This window comes from Ambystoma mexicanum, chromosome 8 (genome assembly GCF_040938575.1).
Source record: "Ambystoma mexicanum isolate Mex_15411 chromosome 8, UKY_AmexF1_1, whole genome shotgun sequence".
Lineage (NCBI taxonomy): Eukaryota > Metazoa > Chordata > Amphibia > Caudata > Ambystomatidae > Ambystoma > Ambystoma mexicanum.
The window spans coordinates 1,203,179,022-1,203,195,500 of record NC_090929.1 but is presented as its reverse complement, the minus strand read 5'-3'; positions in this window follow the sequence as shown (position 1 = coordinate 1,203,195,500).

Sequence of the window (16,479 nt, the reverse complement as noted above, 5' to 3'; positions counted from 1 at the left end):
CCCCCACAGGTAATTACACCAGTGAGGGCAGTGATCGGAGTGGTATGGTAATTCCCAGCCACTCCCAGAATTAGATTAGCATTTAGTGCTAAAGAAATATCCCCTTTCTTCTTCCTTGGTTGCAAATGAGGAGGAGCCTCTGCTGAATACAGGTCATCAGAACCTTTGCAGTGTCCAGAAGTGACTATAAGAAAAGTTCCTGATGAAATTTCACCACTTAATGCTTGAGAACTGAAACATGTTGCGTACAATAAGAGAGAGGATCATTTATTGATTTCATCTTCCCCTCTACCAAACCTTGGTACTAAGATCCAAGGGTGGTTAAACAAAAGTCACTTGTATAAGTCATTTTATGTTGAATGTTTTTTTTTAGGTATTATGGATTATGTACTGGGATCACATTGAAGGTATTTATGGAAATGTATTGAATTTATATATTGTCTCTGAATACAATTATTTTTTCACAATTCTTCAGTATGAGTAGGAAGTGGTAAGTGTTCAATGTTTTTCACTTATTAAGAGTACCAATATTGGATGGTCTTTAACCCTCCCACCTACAAATGAAAATAAACGGGATAGAGTCCCACCTGAGTTTTTATGTTAAAAACATATTATAACCATGACATTTTACATTGGGCAGCTCGTATTAATGCAAGCATGATCAGTGGTATTATTCTTTCTGTGACATAACATTTTGTATTGCACATCTTTGATAAAGCAAGCATGATAAGTGTTAATATGTAGCTAGACTGGCATTTCAAGTCAGTCCGTCTAGCCATTTCTTACTGAGGCATGATATTTTGTATTGGGCATGTTTGGTTAAGCAAGCGGGATCAGTGGTATTATTCTTACTGTGGCATGACATTTTGTATTAGGCATATTTTGAAAAACAAGCATAAGTGTTATTATGTAACTCCACTGACATTCCAATGTAGCAAGTCAAGTCATGTCTTATTTTGGTATGATATTTTGTATTGGGTATCTTTGGTAAAGCAAGCATGATAAATGTTATTATGTAGCAGGACTGGCTTTAGTACAGCGAATTTGGACATGTGTTCATACTTTGGCATGTATTTTTAATGATAAAGCTAACTGGAGTATGTTCTTATGTGGAAATACTGCCATATATTGGCAGAACAAACATGGACATGTTTTCCTATAGTATCATTACTGGCATTATGCACACATTAAGAAAACATGACAATGTTCTTATATGGGAATACTAGGGTACAATGGTGCAGTCAGCATGGAAATGTATGGGCACAGCCAGTGTGAAAATGTTTTATAGTGGCAAACATGACAATGTTCTTATATGGGAATAATAGGGTATAATGGTGCAGTCAGCATGGAAATGTATGGGCACAGCCAGTGGCATATATTGTGGGAAAAGGCATTGTGAAAATGTGTTGTAGAAATGCTCCTGTGCACTTTTGGTGACTTTAACCCTCCCACCTACAAATGAAAATAATCGGGATAGAGTCCAACCTGAGTATTTATGTTATTTAGCCCATCAGTGTATAGGTCAGACACCACACACCTCTATAAATAGGAGGAGTGATCTAGAGTTTCTGGTTGTGAATGATTATATGTGATCACACGAAAGGTAAAATCACCTTCATGCACCCCCCCTTCATCAAGTGTATCACAATCAGTCTGGTAGTCCACCAGGGCAGCTATCAGCTCAGCCTTAGACTTATCCTCAAAGTCTAACTCCCTGGCTTCACAAGCACTCTGGGGAGCCTCTAAGCTCATCCTAGTCAATTTATCATTTGCAATATATTCCACTGCTTGTAATGTAGTTATCTGGTACACAACTAAACCTCAAATTCACAAAGTGTGGATATTTTGTAAGTGGCAAGTTGTCACGTCCCTAGGAGTTTCTGTTGTTCCCGATGTCACCCTCCAAAGCCCCAGACCCCATACCTTCACTATGCCCCATCCGCAGGCTAGGATCCGGGACCCACCGCTGCCTTCTTCCCGTGTTCCAGGGCGGCAGCGCCAATGGCCAGCCCACCACCGCGGACGCCTGCTCCATTGGCATATTCCGTGGCGGTTGCGTGATCGGCGCTGTTTCCTGCTTCCGCGTCACGTGCCCGACACCTCCCACTCACGTGTAACAACAACACGATCACGTGATGCGGGTGTGGACCACATGACCAGAAGACAAACGTAGCACCACTATTTAAACACTTGGATACGAGTGTTCAGTGCTTCACAGTTGTTCTCTTGACTACTGTTTGGCGCTACGTTCATATTTGGCTCATTTGGAATTCGACCTTTGGATTGTTTCACGGACTGTTTCTTGGATTGCCCTGTGTTCTGGCTCTTGGATATTGGAACTCTGGTTACGAATCACGGACTGCCTTTGGTCTTCCATTCTGATACTAGCCTTGGTTTTGTTTTTTCTGGACTTGTTGGTGGACTCCATCAACAGGTGGGCCCGGGGCCTTCAAGAACTTCATCTACCTTTTTGGGAGGAACAACCTGCATCGAAGGCAAGACACTTGTGGGACCCGGAATCCCTCACTAGGTTTAACTGAACCGCATCTATCAGCCATTGGTAAGACCGTTCCTTTCTTGTTGTTTGGTTTGTGATTATTGTTGTGGCTAGTTACTTAACCAGTGTTTATTTGCAGTGGCCCAGGGGTTCCCAGAAGTTCGTGGCTCCGGAAGATCATCTCCCACCTGTGGCCTCAAGGGCTGCACAGAGAGTGACATTTGTAGTCTCCCTGTGCAGCACTTGTGGACAGAGGTATCCTTGTTCTACACGACAGTCAAGACATAACACACTGTGAAGCCACCATGTCGTGTAGGCGGTGGAGGGGGCCATGGAAGAACCCTTGGCCACTATGGTCCAAGCCATAACCATGTTACGTGCAGACATGGCCGCAGCAAACACAGCCATTCACCAACGGTTAGACTACCTCCAGAGTATCAGACATCCCCTGCCTCCTGACTTGGAATTCGGAGGTACCCCTTCTGCCCCACCGATAGCCCCCCATCTGGTCCCAGTCCCTCAGGCTCCCACACCTATAGTTCTTCCCACTCCTTTCCCTTTGGCCGCTCCAGAAAGGTATCATGGGGACCCCGGCAAGTTTAGGACGTTCGTCAATCAGTGCAAACTGCACTTTTTGTGTAGACCACAGGCCTTGCTAGACTCAGCTGCAAAAGCCGCCTTTACCCTATCACATTTGGCAGGCATAGCTGCCACTTGGGCTAATCCCCTCATGGAAAGCAACAGCCCGGTGCTTTATGATTTCGACTTGTTGATCACAGAAATGGCCCGAGTGTTTGATACCCGCCATAAGGTGCAGTCCCGAGACTTGGAACTATTGGATCTGGGACAAGGTAGGGGGTCTTTGATGGAGTACATTACCAAGTTCAACCAACTTGCAGCAGAAACTTCATGGCCTGAAAGTAAAAGGGACGTTGTTTTTTACAGGGGTCTAAACAATGTCATGAAAGACGCACTTGCCGTAGTCCCTGCTCTACCCACGGCATACCATGACCTGGTGGATTTGGCATTACAAGTGGATGCTAGGCATTCAGAACGCAGAGCCGAGGCCGGTTTTGCTTCCGCGTCAGTGCCATCCTCCACCTCTACTGCCTCCAGCTCCAATCAGGAACCTATGCAGGTAGGGGGCATACGTAGTCCAATCACACCATCAGAGAGGGAGCGCAGGAGGGTGGAAAATGCATGCTATTACTGTGGTCTGACTGGCCATTGTGTTAAGGAGTGCCCCCGCCGGCCAAAGTTGAAAATGCCGGGTTTTCGGAATGCTCGACCCTAGACCTGGGGACTGGGTCGAGCACTGTCCCTCTCACCCTGGACCCGATACCTGCTTTTGGCCGTATCCGGTCCATACGTTTACAGGCCACGCTCCAACCCACACCTGAGATTTCACACCCGGTCACGATCATCCTTGATTCCAGGGCTACGGGTAATTACATCGATATTACGCTTGCCCACACACTCAACTTGCCCCTTTTGACTAAGACCAGGCTGGAACCGGTTCAGGCGGTAGATGGCGCTTCCCTGATATCCGGGCCCATTAAACAGCAGACGGCTCCTATGCTTCTTACAATTCAAGACACACACAAAGAAACCATAAGTTTTGACCTCATTGCCATGCCCCAGTTCGGCCTAATATTGCCGATCCCCTGGCTCCATGAGCATAACCCGCTGATAAACTGGAAGATGGGTTCAGTTCACTTTGAGTCTGAGTTATGTCAATGCTTCTGTCTTCCTGCAAACACCAACGATCACACTCCTGCTCAGGCCCTAGGGGCTATAGCCCATTTAACCATAGAGGACACCACGAGTTTGCCAATTGAACACCACATGGTGGGACTGATTTCTACACTCATTCCCGCTCAATACCAGGATTTTGCGGGCGTATTCGATCATGGTTCTTCCGAAGTGCTTCCTCCGCACCGTCCCTATGATTGCCCAATAGATCTGATATCGGACAGTACAGTACCCATGGGTTGGATTTATTCCCTGACCCCTACTGAAGAGACAGCACTCAAGGATTACATCCAAAAGTCCCTCCGGTTAGGCCATATCCGTCCATCTACTTCACCTGCAGCCAGTCCAATCTTTTTAGTCCCCAAGAAGGAGGGCGACCTCCGCCCATGTGTAGATTATAGGCGACTAAATGCTATCACAAAACAAACCGATATCCCATTCCCCTGATTACGCCACTACTTGACCGTCTCTCTCATGCTTCTGTATTCACGAAATTAGATCTTCGTGGGGTTTATAATCTAGTTTGCATTCATCCTGAGGACGAATGGAAGACCGCCTTTTGCACGCGATATGGGTTGTATGAATATATGGTCATGCCGTTTGGTCTATGCAATGCCCCGGCCACGTTTCAAAGATTCATGAATGATATCTTTTCCGACATTCTGTATGTATTTGTTGTCGTCTATCTAGATGACATCCTGATTTATTCCTGGACCCTGAAAGAACATATACCCTATGTTCGAGAGGTACTCTCATGTTTACAAAGACACTCACTCTTTGCGAAACCAGAGAAGTGTCAATTCCACGCTGACACTGTGGAATTTCTCGGTTTTCATATTACGCCTGGAGGCTTAGCCATGAACTCCTCCAAAGTAAGGGCCGTATTAGACTGGCCGGCTCCAAAAAATCGGAAAGCACTTCAGTCATTCCTTGGCTTTGCAAACTTTTACCGACGGTTTATCTCCGGCTTCTCTTCTGTAGTCGCTCCCCTTACTTCTTTGACAAGTCCTTGTGTTCCCTTTCTATGGGCCGAAACACACCAACAGGCCTTTGACTCTCTCAAGACGGCGTTTACTAATGCCCCGGTTCTGCAACACCCGGACCCGGAATTGCCATTCATCGTGGAGGCTGACGCTTCCTCCTTTGCCTTAGGGGCGGTATTGTCACAGGTCTGTCCTGCTACTGGTCGGCTTCACCCCGTGGCCTTTCACTCCCGCAAATTCATGGACACAGAATCCCATTACACAGTGACCGAAAAAGAATTGTTGGCAGTCATGGACGCCTTCCGTGTTTGGCGACACCATCTCTTGGGTGCTAAACATCAGGTCACTGTGTACACTGATCAACAAAACCTGCAGGATCTGGCTTCTCTAAAGTGCATTAACAGTAGACAGGTCAGATGGCATTTGTTTTTTGCAGCCTTTGACTTTGTTGTCAAACATTGCTCAGGTTCGGCTCACGGGAAGGCCGATGCTCTATCCCGCTCCCCTGGGGGGGTCACTCTACCAAAATATCCCGACACTCTCTTGGACTGCGGCAGGTGGTTTTTCTATGTACCCCATCACCGCCTTTGCTGGAAGCCGTTCGGGATTGGGTCTCCCTGCATCCTGACCAATTATCTGAGTGGGATCTCACACTTCATGACGGGCTACCATTCATTGCCGATCGTCTTTTTCTACCCACTACCGAAACCCATAACATGGCCCTTACATGGTCTCATGATGCCCCTATACATGGACATCCCGGTCAGAAGCGTACTCTAACGCTGTTGAAACGCTGGTGCTGGTGGCCCACTATGAAAAGGGACGTAGAGTGCTATGTTAATACCTGTGGGGTGTGTGCGCAATGTAAAAATCAAAGGGGTCGCCCTGTTGGTCTCCTGCTTCCATTGCCTGTTCCCCCCAGACCCTGGCACACTGTTACTATGGATTTTATCACCGACCTGCCCCGGTTCCAGGGATTTGACACTCTGTGGGTGGTCATTGATTCTTTCTCTAAGATGGCTCATTTTATCCCCTGCAAGGGCGTTCCCTCCACTCCAGCATTAGCCAGACTGTTCTTTGAAGGGGTTTTTTGTCTCTTTGGTTTACCCACGGTCATTGTCTCGGATAGGGGTCCCCAGTTCACGTCACACTTTTGGCGTGCATTAACCAAACTGCTTGGCATTGACGTACATTTCTCTTCAGCATACCACCCTGAGTCGGATGGTCAGACGGAGAGACTCAATCATACCTTGGAACAATTCTTGCGTTGTTTGACCCTGCAGCAACAAACTTCCTGGCTGAGAGTTGTCCACATGGCTGAGTTCGCCTATAATAATGCAGAACATTCTTCCACTGGGTTCCCCCGTTCTATGTCTTGTATGGCCAACATCCCCGGGTTCTGCCCTTCCTCGCCATGTCTTCCTCAGTCACCCCTGCTGCCGCCGATTGTGCTAGGAACTGGTCCTCCATCCACGGCCAGACCACGACTCATCTACTCGAGGCTCAGGCGTCCATGAAGGCTCAGGCGGATAAGAAACGGGTGGTGGCCTCGTCTTATACAGTGGGTTCCCGTGTCTGGTTGTCCACCCAACACTTGCGTCTGGCGGGATGTCGCAAGCTCCTCCCTCGCTTTGTGGGTCCTTATGTTATCGCCCGGCTGCGGTGTCCTTGTCTTCCCCTGATGTTTTTGAGGTCTCTGGGATTCTGGGTTCGTGCTTTTGTAGGGGTCCCCTTCATTATCTGGTGGACTGGTCTGGTTTTGGGCCTGAGGAGAGGTCCTGGGTTCCCGCTGAGGATGTTTGCGCCCCGCGCTGGGTGGCGCATTTCCATAGGGACAATCCTTCGTGCCCATGGGGTCGTGGGCCTTTGGGTGGGGGCTCTGTCACGTTCCTATGAGTTCCCGTTGTTCCCGATGTCACCCCCCAAAGCCCCAGACCTCATACCTCCACTATGCCCCATCCGCAGGCTAGGATCTGGGACCCACCGCTGCCTTCTTCCCGTGTTCCAGGGCGGCAGCGCCAACGGCCAGCTCACCACCGCGGACGCCTGCTCCATTGGCGTATTCCGTGGCGGTTGCGGGATCAGCCCTGTTTCCTGCTTCCGCGTAATGTGGCCGACACCTCCCACTCACGTGTAACAACAACACGATCACGTGATGCGGGTGCGGACCACATGACCAGAAGACAAACGTAGCGCCACTATTTAAACGCTCGGATACGAGTGTTCAGTGCTTCACAGCTGTTCTCGTGACTGCTGTTTGGCACTACGTTCATATTTGGCTCATTTGGAATTCGACCTTTGGATTGTTTCACGGACTGTTTCTTCAATTGCCCTGTGTTCTGGCTCTTGGATATTGGAACTCTGGTTACGAATCACGGACTGCCTTTGGTCTTCCATTCTGATACTCGCCTTGGTTTTGTTTTTTTCTGGACTTCTTGGTGGACTCCATCAACAGGTGGGCCCGGTGCCTTCAAGAACTTCACCTACCTTTTTGGGAGGAACAACCTTCATCGAAGGCAAGACCCTGGTGGGTCCCGGAATCCCTCACTAGGTTTAACTGAACCGCATCTATCAGCCATTGGTAAGACCGTTCCTTTCTTGTTGTTTGGTTTGTGATTATTGTTGTGGCTAGTTACTTAACCAGTGTTTATTTGCAGTGGCCCAGGGGTTCCCAGAAGTTTGTGGCTCCGGAAGATCATCTCCCACCTGTGGCCTCAAGGGCTGCACAGAGAGTGACATTTGTAGTCTCCCTGTGTGGCACTTGTGGACGGAGGTATCCTCGTTCTACACGACAGTCAAGACATAACACAAGGTTACACATTGATTCTTAAAACCATATGCATCCCACGGCTGCCACCAGTGTAAAGACTGAAGGGGGTATCCGTATTCCTGCTCTCTATATGGCAGAGTAGAAGCACAGAACACCCCAGCCAAGATTCTCTATTTGATAACATTGGACGACCAATCAAGGCTTAAGCTCTCAGGAGGTGGTGCGGTCTGGTTCTTGATTACAGTGTAGTCCACAAGCCCCCACAAAGGAATATCCACATACTATGTTAGTGATAACACAGTTCCTTATATAAATAAGGTTCAAGTTATATACACATACAATAACACACTTTGTGCTCTGGCAGTACTATAATGATAAATGTACAATTTCTATGTGGTACCACAATTACTCTTTGACTCAATTAAAATGGACCAACTGCTGACAATTTCAAATGGCATACAAATCAATAGCAAGTGGTATCAACAATAAACTTGGGAGGAAAACAAGTTGGTTACACAATTGGCCGAATAATGGGCCCCTGCCACTAGGCACAGTTGTCTGTGAGGATCCCCGCACCTGGGCAACCTATAAATCAGATATTATCAAGCCCAATCCATAAATCGTTTAGCAGAGCCTTATTTCCTTCTACAATTGTTCTATTACCCCAATGTACCTGGTTTAGCAGAGTTCGTCGACGGGTCTTCAACGGATCCTTCTTGAGTGAACTCCCTTTAAAGCAGGTGCCACAGATCGTCGAGATCCCTTGAAGAAAGGGGTGAACAATGTTGTTGATGCAGCAGCTTCGGTCCTAGCGGTGCTCGTCGACGAACGGCCGCGTTCGTCCTGCGAAGATGAGGCATGCGGTGCACCTCGAAGATTGATAGTTTGTTATAGGAAAGAATCAATGAAGATGGTAGGAACAGAAAGGGCTTTGTGTGGTTGGCGTGTTTGTGAACTTCGGGTGGCAGGAAACCCACCGACGGATTCTCCTCGGTTCAGCAGTGACTTTGTCTTTCTCCGGCGGGACAAAACGGTCGACGGTGATGAGCAATGGAGTCCTTGATTTAAAGTGTTCTTAGGCAATGGAGCATTGCAGCTCCGTTCGACGATGATGGTCGTCGACGGTGATGGACTTCAATGTCTGGGTGCTTCACTTCAGATTCCTTGGCGGTCCCTGTCTCCGGTCAGCAGCCTTTTGAATACTGACTTCCAGGGAGCCTTGGTGAAGGTTAGCTAGTGCTCAATGTTCCCTTGTTGGTTGGGAAGAGGTCCCCTAGCCAGGTCCTCTCTTGGATCCGTTTCTTGAAGGCACGGCAGCTTTAAGATTGTGTCAAAGGGAAACAGCAGTAAACCTTCTTCTTCTGGCTCGGCTTTCAGATCAAGCATCAAGTTTCGACTTCAGCTTCTGAACAATTCCAGTAAGTGAGAGCTACCCAGACATACTGTTGTGTCTCTCATTCACACTGCTGAGTGTGAGTGCAGCTCTTACTCTTTTAGGTTGTGGTGAACAGGTGCTTTGGATACCCTTATGGCATCTATGGGTGGGGGTACAACCCTGCACCCCTAATGTATGTTTGTGGGCACCTGTGTGTGGCCCACAGTGCAGGGTATGGGATGGAGGCAGCTTCATGCTGAATTTGACAGGTGCTCGGAATATCCTGCATTTTGGGATACACAGTCCCTGCCACTGGAATCAGTTGATTACTGATAGGAGATAAGATGGCCCCTGTGGCCTCTTGCTTTCTATCTGTTACCTTGTTTTCCCAAAGTCCTGGGAAGCCCTGACTCTGTGCCTTCCTCTGGCTGGATGTTGGGTGGAAGTTCCATTTATGGTATTGTGGGGGAAGTCCAGGCCAGACTAGCTGGAGCCTTCCCAGTGACTGTATGTTGTGGGTACACCCTTGCAGTGGGACCTGGGTGAATGGAGTGTGTGACCAATACACATTTCATGTTATGGGTGTCTGGTTTCTGGTGTGTGACACAATGACTGAGACAGCCCTACCCGAAACTGGTATGAATGCAGTGTGCAGTGCTGAATGACTGGGTGCTTGTCCCAATCCACATTCCTTGTTGTGAGTGTCTGGATGGAGAAGAATGGCCTGAATGCACTGTGAGCCTCATTGGCTGCCTGCCTGCCTGAATGCCCTACTGAATGATTGGCTGTCTGATCCTGGCTCAGCAGTGTGAATGAGGGACCAAACAGTATATCAGGGGACCTCTCACTTACTGGAATTGTTCAGAAGCTGAAGTCGAAACTTGATACTTAATCTCGAAGCCGAGCCGGAAGAAGAACAATTGCTGCTGCTTTCTTTTGACTCAATCTGAAAGCTGTTGTGCCTTCAAGGACTGATCCAAGAGAGGACCTGGCGAGGAGACCTCTTTCTGAGCTACGAGGAAACATTGTGCACCAGCTAAAATTCACCAAGGCTCCCTGGAAGTCAGTCAGCGAAAAGTTGCTGACGAGAGATGGGGACCGCCGAGGAACATTGAAGTAAGCTCCAGGAGGTCGAGGCCATCAACGAATGTCACCCTCGACCGAGGTTCGGAGGACCGCTGTAACCTCATCGATCAGAGCCGCAACGCTCCATTGCCTAAGACACTTTGAAATTAAGGACTCCCTTGCTCATCATCGTCGACCGCTTTGTCCCGCCGGAGAAAGTCAAGGTCGCAGACGAACTGTGGAGAATCAGCCGGTGGGTTTCCTGCCACCCGAAGTCCACAAAGATGCTGATGAAGATCCGAAAGCCAGCAGTCGTTGAGTCCAGATCGCCGACACCAAACACTGATGACACCACACCCTTGCTGGACCTACCTTCTTCATTCAGTACTCTTTGCAGCAACAAAATCTCACCATCGAGGTCCACCGCATGCCTTATCTTCACCGGACGTCCACGGCCAATCATCAACGAGCACCATAAGGACCGGAGCTGCTTCCTTGACAACATTGTTCACCTTTTCCTCAAGGAATCTTGACGATCTGTGGCTCCTCCCTTAAAGGGAATTCACTCAAGAAGGATCCGTCGACAACCCATCGATCAACTCTGCTAACCAGGTACATTGGGGTAGTAGAACATTGTTACAAGAAAGCAGGACTCTGCTAAACAATATATGGACTGGGCTTGTCAATAAACTTTATTTACAGGATTCCCAGGTTGGGGGGATACTCACACAGAACTGTGTCTAGTGGTAGGGTCCCAGTATTCTGCCAGTTGTTTAACCCAACTTGTCTTCCCTCTTATGTCTATTGTTGATTCATTTTACTACTTGATTTGTGTGCCATTGAGACTGTCAGCAGTTGGTTAATTTTAATGGACTCAAGAGTTAACTGTGGTACAACATATTTTACATATTTATCATTATAGTATTGCATGAACACAAAGTGCGTCATTGTGTGTCTATATAACTTGAACCTTATTTATATAAAGAACTGTGTTATCACTAACCTAGTGTGTGGACATTCCTTTGTGGGGTCTTGGGGACTACACTGTACCCAAGAACCAGACTACATCACCTCCTGAGAGCTTAAGCTTTCAGTGCTCACCCAATGTTACCATATAGTGAATATAGGCTGGGGTGCTCTGTGCTTCTACTCTGCCATATAGAGGGCAAAAGTACAGATAGCCCACCACCAGTATTTATACATTGAAAAGCAACAAACACACTGTGTGTCCACATTGATGGTTGCATGGGCTTTCAGTGGGAAGATTATGTGCAAATGTCTCCCTTCCCACTAGTTCAGGGTGTCTCCTGTTACTTCTTATTCATTGCTAACCAATGGCAGACCAATAATGATCCAGAGGTCAGCACAAGTATGTTAATACTAATAGCAGATATTTTGCAGGGTAGAGCGGGAGGTAATGTGGCGCCATCCTGGGAGGGGGTGAACCAGGAGTGTGCCGGTCTTTTTTGCTCCAATCATGTCCAACTACCATATTCTTAGCCATAGGGGTATGACTTATTCTAACCAGTCAGTTCCATGACAATACTGAAGATCTACATTTTAAAGTGCAACTGTTTCTAACTGTAAATACTGTGTATCAGCTGTATAAAAGTATTGTTCGATATGAGCAAGTTTGTCATCTCTCATGAACCAGTTCTGTTCCACTGTGCTGTTTGATTTGTGCTTGCCCACCTGTAATAATCAGCGTTACTTCTTGCCCGGTGTACTATCCTCCATGGACAACTGCTGGTAACTTATTGATTGTATGCTTCTAGAGGACCCCTGATACAGAGACAAGAAAGGCAAAGAGGCCGCCCCTTTTTAATAGAGATATTCAAAGGAAGAGAGCCTTGACTACTTGAAAGGGTTGAAGTACTTTAAAGCGAATGTTGTCAAAGCCTGTCTAGAAGTACACATAATTGTAGCTGTGGAAGTAGTCCAAAGCGCTGAAGCTGTGCTGGTATATCTGTTTGTCAGTAGATGCACAATTGTAGTATTCTATACAAAGTAGAGTACTGTGAGACAAAGGTGGCTGTTCTCATAGTGAATCAAGTAGAAGTGAAGTTGTTGAAGTGAAAGCAGCAGCATTGACACCCTGACAAATATACCATTCTGAATTCCAATCCTGCAGCTAATGATATACTAACTGTTAATCAATAACTGTGTCCCTTTGACAGTTGTAGAGATTGCATTTCTTATCAACTGTGGCAAGTCTTCTTGAAGTGGTGACAAAACACTGTGGCATGGATTACCTTTGGGGCTGTTTGAGGAAGTACCGAGAAGAAAAGATTTGCTATTTTTGGAACACTTTTTAACAAACCTTTACTTTGACATTGAAACATCAGGAACTTACTTGTGATTGTCTTACCTATAAGGATTTTTTTGTTTGTTTTATAACATTAGTAGACCTCCCCCCTGAATCCTGGGGAAGGGAACCCAACCAAGATATTGGAAGGTTATTAAGATACTGTGCATGTTGTTTGTGTCATTTTGCAGTGCCATACATTTTCTTTGTGTATTTGTTGCTTAGTGTGAGTGCCATATATCCTGTGTTAGAGTCTTTCCATTTAGCATTGGTTAGGTAGGGAAATCCTCGGCAGAGTAGGGATAGTGAGCCATTTTACTTCATTTATTGTGGTAATAAAATGACATGTTTTGAGTAATCATCAAACAGTTGTCTGCTTCGCATTACTGACCCCTCACAATCAACGCAACCCCTTCAGTTTTTTTGAGGTTGGCACGTTTGCTCATGTATTTGGCTACCAGGATATACTCTGGTTGTCATGTTCCCACTAAAGAAGCTTACCCACAAGCACTTGGTTTGTATTGGGTGACAGTATGGTATGTGTACTTTTCAAGTTATCTTCATAAAACAGAGTACTGTTGAAAGCCAAACATAGTGGTGAGGAGGTTATTTATGAGAGTGCAAGTAAGTCATGTGTACGCACACAATGTAGCAAGAGATTTTGTAATCGTGGACACTGGTGCTGTTATTCTTCCCTGATTGTGGCTGATTTTCAGGGCACAAGTAAAGGACACATATGGGTGGACACTGTAGCGTTTTTTCAGAGGGCGGATGCAACTCTTGTTTTTTTTAGGTTGGCATGCTTGCACACGTCTTTGGCTATCAGGATTTTACTCAGGCTGTCATGCTCCCAGTGCAAATGCTTGCCCACAAGACCACAAGCACTTTTCTCGTATTGGGATTTTGTTTTCCAGGGAATATTGCATGACAGATTGCTGGGTTTAAAGGGTGGGTACCTGGGCATATGTTATTCTTGCCGCAAGACATTGTTTTCCCTTTTTTCGTGCTGCTTAAATGCAGTTAGTTGGGGTTGTTCGATATATCACAACAGTCAGCAAAAGACCGGCCATAAAACAAAGGGCTTGTAGCACGCTGCTTAACCAAAGTGTTTATTCCATGGCAAATAGTTTAATCTCAATGAACATTGCCTGAAACATTGTGAGTTCTCAAAGCCTGCAATCTTTTATACATACTAATACCACTGTCAAAACAGGTTAAAATCAGTTTGTGATTGATGATCATGGCCATGGCTAGTTGTTTGGTAGTGTTCTAAAATGTACTGTGGGCACGGCGGTAGGCCTTCGCCACTGGCCATGTGCAGAAAAAATTTATGGAATAAAAAATCCTTGAAATTAAAGGAAAACATTTTAGTTGCAGGAACATTAAGGTGAGCAATAATGGGCCTAATCACTAGTTGGGCGGTAAATGAGCATTACCGGAACTTGGTCCAGCGCTATGCCAAGTTGTGGGACCGCAGTAAAATCCAATTTCTTTTTTTTTTTTTTTAGGCCATAGTTCTCAATGGGGCAACTAACGGTAATTGCGCTGATGGTAATTGCACTGAAAATGTCCTGAAAGTCAGATTTGCCCTTAGCTCAGAGCTGGAGGCGAGTCCTCCGATTTTCTGCCCAACTCATAGTTGGGCTGAGCGGTAATACAGCATCAATTGCGTTATCGACACATTTTTACTGCTCCATCCAACTCGTGATGAGGCCCATAACAAAACCTTTGAAATTCAAGGAAACAACTTTACTTTCAGGGGTGTTAAGGTGAGAACTTAATGCATCAAAACCACTGAAATTCAGCTAGAGCCACATTAACTTTGCGCCCCCATGTTGCAGTAAGTGAGAGGTCCCCTGATATACTGTTTGGTCCCTCATTCACACTGCTGAGCCAGGATCAGACAGCCAATCATTCAGTAGGGCATTCAGGCAGATAGGCAGCCAATCATTCAGTAGGGCATTCAGGCAGACAGGCAGCCAATCAGGCTCACAGTGCATTCAGGCCATTTTTCTATGACCACAAAGATACTATACACAACACACTCTCTTCATAGACCCACAGTATTACTACGGCATAGCTAATGTCATTATTTAATTGGAACCAAATTCCTAATTCCTAAGTCATTGTCGGGCCAAGATATGCATAAACAGCAATAGATTTTAATTCATAAAAAGTATATCATAATTATTTTCATACAAAAACAGCAAATCCCATAAATTGTAAATACATCATGCAAACATTACAACATAATAAACATCTACAAGTGCCAGTCCTCTACAAATAAAATCTGAGCTACGTATATCCGTAGTGGTGTAGGTGCAATCAGCACTGTATGGGTACACGACTTGACCACAGGAACTCGTGCTGAAAGTTTCTGCAGAGAGAGCAGAATTTCTTTTTAAACTTCTCAGCTCATAGAGCAAGCTTGCCATCAACACATACGAGTATTGGGCATGTTTCTATCTTGGGATATGGTCAAGGATTAGTTGTGGAAACAATGCCATGAACACAACAAGTAGTCGAATAGGAACAAGTGTGATTATTGAACGTGTCGAGAGGGTGTTTGGTCATCTGGCACACGTGAAAAAGTCAGTCGCGAGGATGACAACATTCAAAAAGCATTTAAGAAGTATGCAGCAGGATAGAGGGGATAGAGGAGCGGCAACTGGTTATCTGCATACCTCGAGTACTGTGTTTATTGCATTGGCCCTGAGGAAGACGACAATACCAAGTAGTCATTGAAAGTAGTGGGGGCACCATTGGAGCCATTGGGCCTTTTTGGGCCTCATCAGTGGTTGGGCAGAGTGGTATGAATGTCGCAGTAATAGCGTTACCGTTCTGCCCAATCCTGAGTTTGGGCAGAAAGTGGCCGGTTTACCTCCAGCTTTTTGCTGGAGGTAAAAATCTCCACTTTCTGCCCATTTGTGGTGCTATTACCGCAGAGCAAATTGCACTTCGATAATTGCAACCAGCATGCCCCATAGAGTCCTCTTGACGTATAGCCATCCCCCAACTTAGGATCTGCAAGCACCGGCCTGAGTTGCAGTAACGCTATTTGTGTTGGCGGTATCCCAGTGGATTTACCACCGGGATACTGCCAACCATGTGATAGAGCCCATTACTATTACGTGAGATTTCCGACTCATTGATTCCAGGACTGATATGCTGTATATGTGACACAGAATTGAATTCACTTGATAGCTTGTGATTTTTTGCACACTAGTTGGCCTGCTATTTTGACAGTAGATGAGCACCCTTTGTTTTAGCTCATAGGTAGGGCAATCCCTCTTAGCAGTAGGACAGATAAGCATTTTTCTTTTAGTTAAATGAAACATCCTGAATACAACATCCCTGAGTCTGCCTCCTCCTTCTGGTTCATTGAGTAAGATATTTGGAAGGAAGCACCTTCCAAATGCTGCACTCAACAGGACAGCATCTCTCAATTGAATCATTTGCAAAGACTCTGGAGATGAAGAGACACTGTCCTGCTGGGTGTGCCATTTGGAAGCAGCTTCCTTCTTATATAAATACCCTATAAGCAACTGCCATGACCAACACTTCACTGAAGGAGAAAATTATGTGAGTGTCTTGACATAACGAGCACTGTGGTTGGATTAAAGGGCGCAGATAGCCACACGATAGTTAAGGTGAAACCTTAGAGCCATCTAAAATCCGAAAATTCTATTGCTAATAAGTTTTGACTCGGAAGACGGATTTGGATGACCTTCT